This window comes from Siniperca chuatsi, linkage group LG4 (assembly GCF_020085105.1).
Source record: "Siniperca chuatsi isolate FFG_IHB_CAS linkage group LG4, ASM2008510v1, whole genome shotgun sequence".
Taxonomy (NCBI): domain Eukaryota; kingdom Metazoa; phylum Chordata; class Actinopteri; order Centrarchiformes; family Sinipercidae; genus Siniperca; species Siniperca chuatsi.
In genome coordinates, this window is record NC_058045.1 from 5,386,593 (window position 1) to 5,402,421 (window position 15,829).

Sequence of the window (15,829 nt, forward strand, 5' to 3'; positions counted from 1 at the left end):
TGTGTTGTGTGTATAATGCACTCCCAGACATCTGGCTGTGTCTGCTCTGCCACTTTGCTGGTGTTTGTCTGGAGGCCAGCGGGTTGGTCTCCCCAGAGACCTGCACTGGCTCTTTCCCAGGCCAGACTGCAACAACTCTCCCAGAGCTTGCACAATACCAAACAGTGCTCTGGAATGTTGTTGCTTTCTTTTTTCTTTTTTCTTTTGTTAGTTTTGCTCTCCCTAACTCACTATTTGCCATTGAGTTTCTGCTACTGCCTTTCTCACTTGAATACCTGAATATGCTCCTTCTCACCCTAATAGAGTTGGTGCTTTGAGCCATGCCTGCCCATATAGTGTAATAGCAAATTGGTCAAATTATATTGCGATTATAATGCATGAATTCACATTTCAACCCATCTTCTTTGCATGAAATATGTTTAGAAACTGAATATTGAGCCTTCAGGCGGCAGAGAGGTAGATAACTTCAAAAGATGTAACACAGTGGGTCTTACTGAAAGCCTTCACCCTGACAGAGAGAAATCAGATTTTTATTCTTATACGCTTAGCTTAAAGGTTAAAAATAGATGAGGAAAATGAGACGTCCTATGTTCCACATACACGTGTTCCTACTCATACATGTGAGTTTTTATCACAAATCCTTAACTTTTGGGGTTCAAATGGAAACTTGATATTTACTAGACCGATAAAATCAGCTGATACTGGCCTATCACAGATATATCGGTATCGGCATCTATGTTGGTCAGATGTGCACCAATATGAAAACTTTTTTTAGAGAACATTATGCAGAAAAAGATGCTTGGGGTCAGCACTGTCTGTAGCACATGTGGCAGAGTAGGCATCACAGCTGAGCAGAGGGCAAGCGGTGTCTTCATTTTAAGTTGCTAACTAGTTTGTTAAATACATTGCTGGAAAGTTAATAAACAATGAACCCATCATTTTCCATTTTCAATAAAACTCTAATATAATCCTGTCCCTGACAACCGTCATGTCACTTATGCTTATCACATCTGTTTGCTATGTTAGCGATGTAGCTAGCCAGCTATAGTTTGTCAGTACAGTCAGTAACGTAGCAGACTGAAAAGGTAAGCACCAGATCATCTCTTCACATTCTTTTTGCAGCTCAGCAGACGAAGGTGCAGTGATGGTTTGAGTCTGTTGAGTGTTGGCTTCACGCTACGTTGTTACCTAGTTGGTGAGATGCAATGCTGGAAAGTAAATGAACAACGTCCCCATATTTTATTCTCCTGTGACAACCGTCATGTCACTCACGCTTATCATACTTGTTTGTTACATTAGGTAGCTAACAACGTACCTACTTTCATATCTTGTCAGTTAAGTGGAAAGTAATGTGTGAGCATTTTAGCCCATTATGCCTATACGTTAATAACATCAATAGGAGTGTAACGGTAACATTACATGTATTCACACCGAACTGTTTTGTTTAGGACTCGCAGTTTGGTACGCCCTCCAAACCGAACAATTCCAGTCTTTGCATTTCCAAAATTTGAAATTTATAAGTCAGACGTTTTGCCAGTGACTTCATTCATTAATATTTTTTTTTCCAGATATACCTAAATATGAGAATAAATTCGTCATTAGTGAAGATTAAGCTATTTAGAATAGAACATGCAATGCAAACTAGTTTGGTTCCAGCTCAAATATATAATTCAGTTAATGTCTCACACTTTTTTTAATTTAAGAAGTAAGGTGTGGGGTTCTGTGCAGGCTCTGTCAGTCAGGGATCAAGCAGCCTCAAACAGAAAGCCAACCAGACCAACTTGTGGGCACATCTCAAAGTGAAACATAAAAAAGCCTATCATGAGGCATTGTCATTTTGGACAATAAAGTTTATTGTTGTTGTAAAGTGTAAAATAGCCTGCCTCCATTACAAGTATTTGATAACCACAACTGAGGGATCATTGCAAAAAAAATGTGTGTTTATGTATATATTCGATATATATGTTTATATAAAGAATATTGGCCTATATATCGATATCACAATTTTTTTACTCCCTAGTATCTGTATCGGCCCCAAAAATCCAGTATTGGGCTCTAATATTTACAGCTAACATTTTTAAAGTCATCTATAGCGGATTTTTGTCTTAAAGTTGAGGTCCCGACTATATTGAAACTAAACTGCATCCTACCATCTTGTGGGATTGTTGAACAACTGAGACTGACAGTTGGAACTGCCAAGGGCTAATGAACCTTACTACTGCAGTGAGGACATTGTTTTGACAGTATCGTCTGGTTTTGCATTGGCTGTTCCAAGTCAAATCTGTCAGTGAATCAGCTATGGGAGGTGAACTTATAATGAGGTCGTTTCGTTGTCACATTACTCATCGCTGTCTGTCAACACAACTACTAAAAGGGCTTGTACAGTCCATGTTTTTAGTTTGTTTACTCTGAGACGACTTGAGGCTTGAAGGAACTGAAGAGGAGGCCTAGTAAATGTTGCAGCTAAAATATGTGCTCAGATTGCAAGCAACTGAATTCGCCCACTACATATCTTTATGGTTTCATTTGGCAGTGAAAATGAAACAAAGGTGAGTTTTGATTACACACTGCAAGTATTCTTTCTGCAGTATATTTGAGAGAGAGTGCTATATTTAGCAGCAAGATATTTTACCTGTTCAAGGAATACGACCCAAAAACAATATCTACACCCCCACCATTCATTTAATGCTCAGATTTAGCTGTCATAAGCTAAAAGCTGAAACAACTGTCTTCTCTTCAAACATAAAATAGACAATAGTGTTTCACTGGCAGGAAAGAAACTAGAGTGGGCGCTTGAAGCTCATTGACTGTTAGCAACATGCATACGTTCCCTGTTGATATTGTCCAACACCTAGGATTAGAGGCATTCTTATGACTGGCGACAATCTATAATCTCTCCCCACTGCCAAGTACAGGAATGCCAAGAACAAGTTTTAGTACTTCAGTTCATCTTGATAATTTATTCATGCTCATTATACACTGTCTGTTATCCTGTATTTTTAAGGCTTTGTGACTATCCGGTGAACTTAATTTACTTACAATAAAAGTCCCAAAACCTCTGTATGCGCACACACAAAACAGCAACACACGTGAACAAACATACACAAAGACTGCTATACACACTAAAGCACACAACCCTCTGCCCTTCATTCATACACACACACACACACACACACACACACACACACACACACACACACACACACACACACACAGAGCTAGCCGTCTAACCACTTAGTACATCACAATGGATTCAGTCCATTACACTCAGTCCATCTTGTGTTTCATTAATATGGATGAGCCCTTGATGCAGCATGAACACTGTAAAGTCCAATCCACAATGAAAACCATTTCTCAAGCATTTTAAAGTCCATCTTCTGTATCATTGCGTGGTATAGATTTTTTTTTTAATATCATCAGTAGTCCCCCAAGTATTACGGTGTACAGTGTAATCATTTTCTAGTATATTCGAGGGAACTGTTTGCTACACCAGAATGCAATTTTACAAATACAAACATGGCAGGACTGTCACTTGCTGATAGATGTTTCTTGTTGTTCCGTATGTGTTGAGTTATCCCATATTATAAACCAAAGTTTTTTCCCAGTAATTAAATTTTTTAAAGTGGGACCTCCTACATGACAACACATAAATGCTATTACACATGTAACACTCCCTTAATCTGTCTCTCTCTCTGTCATATGCAGGGTTTGGATGGATGGCTCAGGTGTGGGTTCAGGATTTTTACCTTGTAAAGCTTTTATTGTTTCTAATACATAAGATATATCTTTATTTTCTGGGGATTTATATTTATCATCCACCATCTGTAGTTACCAGGTCCTGTTTTGTAGTATGCAAGAGTACATTACAATACAAGTCTGAAATTGGCTCATAAGACGTTGACTTTTCTACTAGCATTTGCAGTTGGCTGTGACAGAGCTGAAATGTTGTGGAAAAAGTGTGGAGTCCTCTGTGCCTCCTCTCACCTCCTTCCTCAAGTCGGCTTCCTTGGTGGTCTGTATGTTGTCAGCCCACTGAGTTGTTTGGATTGTGAAAGTAACTCTCAGGGGAAATTCTCTAGATTACATACCATGTCACTCACTACTACTCATTTTTTGGAGCATAACTCTCATAGTGAAGTCTGTAGCTTTGTTTTACGTACTTTCAACACTTGGATGAAACAGTATGATATCTCAATCTTGCCTCTTGCCCATTAAAGCCTCGGTCTGGGATCTTTATAGGATCTGCCTTTTTCACTTGTCTTCATGTCGACTAGAATAATACTCTTTGTTTTAGTTACAGGGCTCACATGCATTTCTATGTCCCTCTCAGCTGTCATTCTGTCTGAATAAAGAAAAAGCTACTAAGCAGAGAGGACCATTCCCTTTTCATTTTAAAGATGTTTTTTCAGTCCATTGAACCTGCACTTTACTCATAAATGAGAGAACAAATTTTATGTCAGCTGAATTCTTGATTTTACTCAAAACAGAAGTTAAATTGAGCAGCTAATGAGAGCCATACTTAAGGAAAAGCTCCTTTTAAACTGGAGTGACATACAGTGGAATCACTTTAGCAGAATCTCTCTGTGGACAGAAGCTGATATTTGGTAGAAATTGGGAATTATGTGGAACAAGTCAGCTGTGACAGAGTGACTTTGCTCCTGAAATTGAAAGCTGGTTGGCATGTGCCAACACTCATGTACCCGTGCACACTCAAAACACACACTCACACATGGCTCAGGAAGATTTTGCCAGACCTGCCATTTGTCACATAGGTAATGGCATTCCACATTACTTGTCCTCTACTGCATTCAGATTTTTTTTTTCTCAATCAAAGACAGTTTGTGCTGAAAGAGACTTGTTATTCACCATCAGGACCCAAGACTAAGTGAAGAGATTAGTCAATGGCACCACTAACTGAACTTTGAGGTGGTAATACTTTAATAGCTGGGGGAGATGCTTGAAGTTCATCACTTTAAATCCCTGGATGAGCTGTGAAAATCTGAGGAAAAAAGGGCAATAAGTGCAGCCTGCACTTCATTTACTTCTGACAGGGTGTCCTTCACCAAAGTGCTGAACTGCTGCTCAGAGCCTGTAGTTGTACCGGCTGTACTTCTAACTGTGGCTGTTTATTATATCCCCTGCAATGACCAGGTGAAATGATTTATAGATAGACAGAATAGGTAAGGGGAGCATTGATATGTGATTTTTGCAATGTAGAGTAGAGCTAGACCTATAAATCTGCCACACCAATATTTCAGCCTATGTTATCTTATTGCAGACAAATCGGGATTGGTATATATGTCAGACAATACGTAACAAGAAACTGCAGTACAGCGATACCAAAGATATGTTTGAGTTTTTTTTTTTTTTTAAACTATGTAATGAAAATATGTAAACACTAACTACTTTAAGGGATCCTTATCAGAAATGTTTGTTTATCAAAGAAAAAATCAGCATCGATATAAGCATAAAAAATCCAGTTTTGGTCTGGCTATATTACAAATATAGTAAAAAGCCGTAAAATTGTTTTTTACGACATTACATTACTTCACTTCACATTACATTCACCTGGCAGACACTTTTGTCCCCTTTTTCCACACACACACACACACACACACACACACACACACACACACACACACACGCACACACATACATTTGGAGCATTTTAGAGTTCATTGTCTGGATCAAGACACTCCTACATGGGAGGAGGGAGGGTGCCTTTTACTTTTTAAGTAATATTTTCATTGTATAATTCATATAATTAAAGGTGTTATTGTATGTTTCTTAACATCGTTTTTGGTCCTGGAAGAAAAGTATATACTCAAACAAACAAACAAAACATCTAAAAACAGTTGAAAAAATGTGTACTTGCCTCTTTCTGTATGAATCAGAAATAATAATGTAATGGGATTAGTTTATTTTATGTATTCTTTTCACATTAAGCTTGGAAACGGTTTCATCAATAACAGATGTAACTAAGCAAACACCAAGGAAATGATCAAATGGAATGATTTCTTATAACTCACTCAAACACTTTGTGGTTGTAGTGCTAAAATACATGCACTCATTTAAGCTTGTGATCATTGCAAAACAGGTTGTTGATGGACATCAGGACAGTAGAGCCATAGATAGCATGCATACCATAGCATTAAGCGTGGTAAAAAGTGACTGCCGCATCACTAACAGCACTGTGGTGTGTGGTTCTTGGCCCATTTTGCTTCTTTCCCAAAAAAACATCTTGAAAGCTTTTGATATAACACTGTAAAAATAAATGATGGTGGATTCTTCTTTAAAGAACTTGCGGTGGCAGACACTGACTTACTGTTGCCTTAACATACAACTGAGTACACAGCTTTCTCCTGCTGCCCAGCTTCTCTCTCTGCAGTTCCATTTCTATTTTATATCTACTCTGCTCTTGTCTATCCCTCTGCCTTGGCTGTCTCATCATTCAAGCCCTCTGCCATAAAGCAGCAGAAAATCCCATATCCCATCTCCTCATGGCATCAGCTTTCAGCCTCAGTTATTCCACTATTATGTACCAGGCTCAGCAAGCTCCCACTCCCTCTCTATGAACGTGCTCTGGGTGGGAAATCAACCTCTGTCCTCAGCATACTGACTTTTCTCAGGGGAAAAACATTGCCTCTCTGTGGAGAGATGAGTGTGGTAGAACTCTCAACATGAGCTTCCTGTCTGTGGTTTTGATGCTTCACTTCTGCACATCTCAATCTCTCCATCTCTTATTCTTTTCAGTGGTCATTGTTTTCTCCATGTTTCACAGTGTACTCCCCATTCACTGGTACTGTATTTCTCAGCACCTCATATATAAGCTTTTAAGATGAATGTCGTCCTTTAAAAGTCACCAGGTACATGCTTTGTATACAGATGACAAAAATTATGTGAAGTGCACCATTACAATTTATGTAGACTTCTTGTCTTTTCTTTCCTGCCACTATGTGTTTTGCCCATAAATCACTAAGCTTCCAGTTATGTTGTATTTGAAAACTAAATCAATGGTTTGAAATTGGAAGGGCTTAAAGCTTTGTTTCTGTGAAGCCTTCAGAAAATATAGAAAAGAAGCAGTATATGGCTCTTCCTGATTGAATGGTTTAATTTATTTGAGCTAACCAATGTTTACATAATTTCTTTTGTTGGTCCCGTAACCTACTCCAGTTTGGCTTTGATGAACGTCATCCAAGATACACTGCTGTTTAATTAATTACACTTTTTTGAATTCTTCTGCCCTCACTATGCATGCAGGTGCACGGCTATGCAGCAGGCTAAACACACTCTTAATATAGGTTAGAGACACGAGTTGGCCTTTGAAATTTTTACTGGAAGCAATTATGAAACTGTAAAGACAGTATTGGATAAAATACAACATATCCAGTGATAGTGATTACAAATCAGAAAAAGATCTGATAAAGATAAACAAGAGATATGCCAGAAGTTATTGTAAATATGAATTAGTGAAATAACAAGAAAACTGGATTCACAAAAGTATCGATAAACTGCCAAGTTAGTTGCACTGCCCCTCATATCAGAAAGAAACACAGTACTTATCTAGTTAACATAAACGCGAGGAAGAAGTAGAGAAAGTAAAGTAATTAAACATCAACAATTGGCCCAACAGTAAATTAGAATGTTGTATTAGCAACACATTAGCCTCAGAGAGCTTGTGTAATGGCTAGCTTGATCAGCGACAACAAAAATGACATCTCAAATTACAAACCACAGTTACAACTACAGATAATGGTCCAACAATAGCATTTTGGTTAGTAGACAGAAGATACCTGTCAATAATGTGCTTGGTCAGAGATCTGACAAAATGGTGGAAGTAACAATGTCAGTTAAATTACAACTGCCATGGAACTGTAGGCCAAAAATCTATGATGTTGCCTTGTATGTTCACCCCTAACCCCACACACCCCCACCCCAACATCTAAATACAAAAGTCACTTGGAGAGTTTTGAGTTGTAATTTGCAAAGACATGCAGGGCATGAGAGCATGTGACTAAGGTTGGTGGTAGTAGTAGAAAAATTACTACTGCTACTACTGAGTAGTAGTCAGGGTTTGAATTTGTGAAGTGGGCATGTTCAAGCCAAAACAGGGTGTTAAGTTGCTGTTTAAAGATGCACAGATGTTGCTTTCCTCTTACTGTCTCACCTTTTCACATTTAGACACTGTTTGCATACATTCTCTCACCATGTGTCCTGCAGTCACATGTTCCCACCACTCCCACACACACGCACACACTGACACAACCCTACTGACACTATTATCGATTCCCCTTCTCTCCATCTAGTCAAACAGCAAGACACTGGCCTGCCTGAGTCAGGATCCATTTAACCATGTGGAAATGGGGGTAAAGATGAGGTTGAGGTGGTACTCTTCTCTGGCTGAAGTGTATTGGTTGCTAAACGCAGAGTGGCGTCCTTCGCTTTCTGTCTCTGACAGGTCCCAAATGCTTTATCTCCCTCAGAGTCAGTATTTCTCTGGCATGTCAGTTCACTGAGCTATAACCGATGGGGGAAGTGATGAGGGAGGCCTCAGGTGTATAGGATGAAAGAAAACCATGAAAGGATGGTATAAGTATGGGCAAATAGGCTTTTGATATTCCAAATCTTCTCTTTGTGTTACAGTTATGCGTAATACTGGCAATTATAGCAAATGCACTTTATGTTGTCTTTTCTTTGTTTAAAAAAGATTTCATATTTATTTATGCAGTCAAGGAGAAAATGTGATTTATGAGAAAAAATTAAAGTCCAATGTTTTGTCTGCTGAGTCATATTTAAACTATTCTAAAATTGTCAGTAATAACATATATTTAGTACTCAGTTAAATTAAGTTCAGTTCAAGACATATTGAGGAAAAAAAAGATTTTGACGATTCGCCTTCTTATTTTTCTTTGCTGTCTGATTCTTGGGGGTTTGAATGGAGAAGAAGTAGTCACACTGAGATGTTGTCTTTCTCATCTGTTTTCCTATTGCACTCACATTATTGCATTCACCTTATTGCTAAGATCAGGACTGGTTCACTGCATACTAATTTCTCGAACTGTTTCTTTATTTTTAAAAAGTCACGCAGAGGGAAATGTTTGGTGCATAAGTGTCACTGGGGTAGCTTTCAGTAAATAAAATTCTATCCCACCACTCGCTCCTCAGAGGTTATTTTTATCTCCGTACAAGTCTGGATCTCACTTGGCAGTCCCATGGGGCTTGTGTCTTGGTGGTAGTGGCACCAAGCAGCAGGTGTTGTGTGATATCTCACCTGGCACTAAACCAGACAGTGTTTGCTGCTATCAAATCAGGAGCAGATGGTCACAGATCGAGGGCCAAACCTGCATCTCATCTGAACGGCTAACTCTGCAAGTGCAATCGCAGAAAAGCCAACAGAAACCAGCTTTGGAACGTCCCATCATATTTCACTTGTCTTTGTTTTTAATGAGGCAGAGCTTTGTTGGTTTGTGTGGTGTTTGTCATCTGTGTGACTGATTTGTTGTTTTCAGACCTCTGGATTTTCCGCATTTTAGAGGGAATATGGGATTGACTCATGCATGTAGACATGAATCTGTGTGTGCACATGTGTTTTTTGTGTCATGCACGCTCAGCATGCCAGCAGCCTCAGTTGTCTTCATATAGCTGTGAGATTACTTCATGTCTTCCTGTTACCTACCCACAAATCCGAATCAGACAGCGCAGATGAGAACGCTCACTTCCACTGGAAACATGGATGGAAAAAAAATGTGTAGGGTGGACAAAACAATGAAATATGCAGTTGAAACATGTTTACACATGAAGTAATTAAATCTAGAGGTGCAAGGATTATTGGATTGACAGAAAATGAATCAGCAAATATTTTGATTAATGTACAGTTTTTAAGTACAATTTTAAGTACGATTTGTTTGTCATATATGACAGATAAATTGAATGCTTTTTGATTTTAGACTGTCGGCCATATAAAACAAGCAATCTGAATATGTCACCTTGGGCTGTGAAATTATGATGGGCATTTTTCACATTTTCTGCCATTTTATCTACAAAACAATCAATCGATTTATAATGAAATGCGGGTGCATCCGACACAATGAGGAAAAGTGGCAATGGAAGTTGTTCCAAAAATCATTCAAATTTATGGATGGACTGGACTGCATTTATATAGCGCTTTAACCCAAAGCAGTTACAGTTTGCCTCTCGTTCACCCAGTCACACACACACCAATGGCAGCAAGCTGCCTAGCAAGGTGCTGGCCTAACCATCAGGAGCAATTTGGGGTTCAGCGTCTTGCTCAAGGACACTTTGACATGTGGACAGGAGGAGCTGAGGATCAAACCATGTTATGTAATCACAGGCAAACAGCGACAAAGCTTACTGAGTGGATATGAGGACAAATACATGATTTACAGTATTTATTTGTGTTTTATCTATGTGTGTTTGTTTTCAAAGTCTGGACAGATTTATATTCAAAGAAAGCCAAATGATGCCATCCTCTGTGACATGGTAGACATAGTAGGTGTCCTTGTGGACAAGTAGGTGGCTGTATTCTCACGCCTGTTGCCACTTGATATTGTCGTTATTTACTGTATTTGCTTTATTTTGCCTGCCAGTGTCCCACGTCATGGCATGTTTTTGGCATTCACAATATTTAAGTTTGGTGTGTGTGTGTTTGCTGGTCAGGGCTTGGTAACAAGGTTTTATTGATTATATGTCTGTGGTCACTTTCTAGTTTGGGTTTTGGTGGTGGTGGTGGTTTGCAAAATTGAAGTCTGACAGTTATATATCGAAGTACTGTTTGAAGCAAAGAGGGACAGAAGGGAGGCAGATTTACATTTCTCAGAGGAGCGAGCAAAAGTGAGAAAAGGCCTGAAGAAAAACAGCCTGAATAAAAACTGAGTGGGTAGGGACAAGGAGATGGAGAGAGAAGAGAGTGGGAAATTTTGAAGCCAGAGGGAAAATGGCAAACAACAAAGAACATTTTTGAAAGAGGGAGAATACAGTAGGAAGAAAGAGAGATGAGAAGGGAGAGTTAGTACACGGAGAGAAATAGTTATGCATGAGAGGGAAAGCAGATAGATTTGGGGGCAGCTGAGGTTAACAACAGGGATAATGAGTGCAGCCTCTGCAATGAGGCATCTGTAACCTGACCTTTCACCTTCTACAGCTACGTGCTCCAGAAAGTTTGTGTCCATGTCATGTGTCATGCCACGTGTACTTAATGTCAGCAGTTACACACAGACAGTGTATCTGAGTATTGTTTAATGCTATTTGGATCAAATACACACAGGCACATATTATTCTCCAAATATATCATAGTTCATTGAAATGCTTCTAAAGAGAAAAATCACAAGCTTTCTCATGCAAGCCCACACACATACACTTAGACACAAGCACTCAATTCCCTGTGTAGTCCTTGTATTTAGAGCCTCACTGTGCATGTGTGCTGAATGTTAAAACCTAATTATTGCTCCTCTCGCTCGCACTTCATTGAATGTATTTATTAATTATTTTCCAGAATTATACATGTACATGTAACAAAACCTTAAACTGGTCATCCGTTTTTCTCTGATCTTTATTGGAACTGGCAGGAGATCTAAACCTGTCTGGTCCCCAACAGACAGATTATAATCATATCAATAGGCGTTATAATGTGTGGTGCCAGATGGTTTCGGCTAGTGTAATCTGCAAAGTAGATGTGTTGACATATAATTGACCATTTACAAATGAAAATAACTGTAGCAACAGGGGGATGCAGCTTTAGACAGAGTGAACAAATAAGCTAAGCTTTAGCTCTTATGATTTGCTTGTTCCCACACACACTGTGCTGAGCTACAGGCAGGTTTAAATTTCCTTATGAAATATTTGGTTCTGTTTGACAAAGATGATGGTGACTGCTCAGAGTGCCTGAGCATCACTCATTCCTTTACCTCAGACAGTCATCAGTCTTTATACATACAGGATCTATTTAAATTATCGACACTAAGGCCTTAGACTCATTGAATATGCATGACTGACGAGCAAGTCATTGATAAACAAAAACAAGACTGAGGAGAATAACTAAGCAGACAGCAATAAGAATATTTCACCAATGTAGACAAATTATACCCTGCGTGTTTTTTATGTGTTTCTAAACTTTCAAGAAATAATATGCAATGTAAAATCAATATTTGTGTCTAGTATTAGAGGTGGTTAGCTATACCTCTTCATTTAATAGGTTTCACTGAATATTTGACAGTCAAGTCAGAGAAAGCTGGGGAAAAGGAGCAGGCAGAAATCCGAATGAAGAGAGAAAATATGTACAACTGCATCCTGTTTTCCAATAATCGCCTGTGGCTTGCATCTCAGTGCTGCTTCATATCGCTCTAATCAAATATGCTGTAGAGTCACACTGTGGACGCACGCAAAGACTGGATCAACAAGACACTGTCAATATTATAGAACAGTCCCAAAAAAAAATCATCTTTATAGTATTGTGTGAGTGTGTGTTTGGTGCCACATTTTTTATGTTTATTCAACACATCCCATCTGTAGTACTGAAAATATTTTGTGTTCGTGAGGGCTTTGTATTGAAACCAATTTGCTGTATTGGAATTCATCACATTTCAGTTGTGTTGTGTAATATCTGTTACATAATGACAGTAACACAAAAATAGCAGGCCATTATTTGGCTGATGGTCATGAGCAGGAACACTTATTGCAATGAGTATAACCACCGATAGAATCATTTTCATGTTTAAAAAAATGACAAAGACAATTACATAAGCAAGAGGGATTGCTTGTTTCAGAGAGGCTTCCCCCCTCTTTCTGTATGATGTCTGGAGTTATCATATTTTAATGATGTGCCCCGCACTGTGAGCTGTGTGAACTAAAAATACTGGACTGCATAGTTTAGGAAAGGATGGTTGGGCAGATGGGATTGTTGATGTCCCCAAGGCATCACTGTCATCCCAGATTAAATGTTGCGGGGTCTTCAATTCAATTTTATTTATATAGCGCCAATTCATAAGCAGGTCTAGACCGTACTCTTTATATTATTCTTTACAGAGACCCAACAAATCCCACCATGAGCATAGTAATAATAATAATACTAATGTCTTGTCAGTAACAACATGGCACTACTTTTTACCTTCGGCTTAATGAGAAACTAAAAGTATGTTTTGCTGGCTGGTGGAGGCAGTGTTATATCAGCCCCCACTGTGGAGGGATGAAAAAAATAAAATCAAAACAACTGAATTTTAATGGTGGCTGAGGGAAAAGTAAAATATGCTGTCACATCCACCACTGGGGGTTTCTGTTGGTGGAAAAGTGAATGTGACATATATTGGATATCGGATATTTCTTGATTCTCAGAAGCGTGATCAGAAACACAAAGGCATGAAAAGCTGAATTATCTTATTAGAATGCACCCTGGGAGCAGCTTTTCATAATTCCATCTGGCTGCTTTGAAGAAAGTAAACACAATAAGGAGGCTTTATCTTGATTTCAAAAGAAAACTGTTCCCTCTGCCACCCCTTCCGCTGTCTCTCAGGGAAGAAATAATGTTGTTACAAAGAAAGTCTGTCTGGTGTAGATCTCATAAAAGCAGTACAGCTTTTTCTCAATGTGCAAAAAATTATTGAAATATCCATGTTAATACCACTTGTTTTATGCCTTTCTCTGCTGTCGATTTACTTCTCATGAAAAATACTTGTGCAACAGCTGCATTACAGCTGTGCAAAACAAAGTCTTAAATTTTTCCTGTTGTGTTTCAAGTAAGACAGGGGCCTGGAGTTGAGAAAATTATTCTGGATGGCTTCTGTTGTAAATTAACAAAATACTGCTTTTGTTACATCTAAGGCGCATCCTATATGGAGAAACACATATTGGACTCAGTAATGATTTTTTCTTGGGCTGTACTTTTAGTTGTCCATGAAATTTTGAAACTCTGCCACAGAAATATACAGTGCTTACGTGTCACATTTAGTCTTTTTTTCCTGTGAGGATGCGGCCTGTGCTGTGTAGCAGGATAAATCTTCTAACGCCCATCACGGTTTGGTCAGCAAAGTTTGATTCAAGAGTTCCTGCTTTATTGTGTCTGGCCCTGGGCAGGTCCAGGGTGTTGTCATGGTAACATCCTTCCGTACAGGATCTGACACCCATGACCTTGTTAGATGGATGAGAAGACTGATTCGCCCGCCCCTGTCAATATCAGCCCTACAATGAGTCATAGCCCTAGCTTTATTTGATGAAATGCAGGTTTGGGTCACCTATAAAAGGACAGAATCATCACACATTCTGTTGCTTAAGGTAATATTTATTTTTTTAATGGATTATAGCTGAAGTGAAGAGATGGAGAACCAGTGTTTATAAGCATATTGAATCCGTCATTTAATTATTGTATGTTGAACTCTTTAGGAAGCCACATTGTGCAATGTTTGTGTGGCCATTATTTGTTTATTTTGATTTATCATTAGACATATCTCACACTATGTGTATGGGTTATCTCCTCAGAAGGAAACTTTCTTTCTATCCTCTTTCTTTTGTTTTGCCCTTATAGTTGTCCTGCCCAGAACATGCTTCAGTTGTAGAAATAATGTGAAAACTGTAACAGATTATGTAACATACAGATTCCAGGCGTTCATGTAACACTTGATTTTAATTGGTTATTTGAACAACACACCACTTTTTATCCATGGATTTGATGTTAATGTGGTATTCAAGAGCTTGTTATAATTGTATGTGAGAAAGTGGACTGGTCAATCGTGACATAGCAAATTTACATACTAATGGATATTCCTTTGTCCCCCCACACACCCTGATTTGCGTTGAAGTGGGGCTTAAACAAATTTTACAAGTGTTCCACAAAGAGGTTTAATCCCATCTTTCCCTTCTTTGAATATATTTATATGAGAGAAGTCACACGTGTATTTGCACGTTGATGAACAGCAAATAAGAATTAGAATCAGAATCAGCTTTATTGCCAAGTAGGTTTACACATACAAGGAATTTGCTTTGGTATTTTGGTGCAAAAGAATAAACATAGTACAAATATAAAGAAAGATAAGTAAAGCAAGTACTGCAGGTCAAGAATAATAAATATAAAATTTTAAAACTGACAGTTATTTAAATGTCAGATTGTGCAATTTGCAAAATATTTACAGTATGAATATACTGTAATATAAGGGGGTGGTTGGGTTGGTATGAGAGTCAGTATCAGTGGGGGTCCCGGGCCTTAACTGTTGCACCCATACATTTTATCCAAAGGGTTCTGGTCTGTGTGATAGATAGGAAAGGATTTAAAATAGGGTACTTTTGCACCGTGTAATTAAAAAACAAAAGGATGTGGTTTCCTGATTTCACAAAGTGTGACCTGGCGGGCAGAGAAAACAGGATGTGTCTATGTATTTGCTGGTGCCGATAACCTGAGACCATGCTTGTGCCCTGCTTGTGCCCAAGTTTTTAAATGTCAGTCTTTGTTATCTTACAAAGACTGAATGGTGTGAATTTTTCTATTTCTTTTGTATGTAGGTACATTTACTCAATAAACAAGAGAAGCACATACATTATTTAGTTCATTTGTTTGTTGTTGTTGTTTGGCAATGTACTCATGCACTTTCGATTTGAAATTAAAGAATGACTTTCAACTTTCAGAACCGAGGTTGTTTACATTCACATCCAATATAAAGAGTGTAGAAATTGTAGCCATTTATATACATATATCCCCATTTTTAGGAGACCAAATTGCATTGGACAAACTAAACTAAAATTAAATAGTCATCATATCATATTTGCAATTTATTTGCAGTCAATACCTGAAGTCTATGAATCATAGACATTTTCAGATGCTTGTATG

General features: G+C 38.4%; 1 protein-coding gene across 8 annotated transcripts in view; it reads left to right on the forward strand.

Annotated features, from left to right (window-relative positions):
- The window catches only part of peak1 (pseudopodium-enriched atypical kinase 1), a 105,232-nt gene that overhangs the window by 58,444 nt on the left and 30,959 nt on the right, over positions 1 to 15,829 (forward strand). The window lies entirely within an intron of this gene.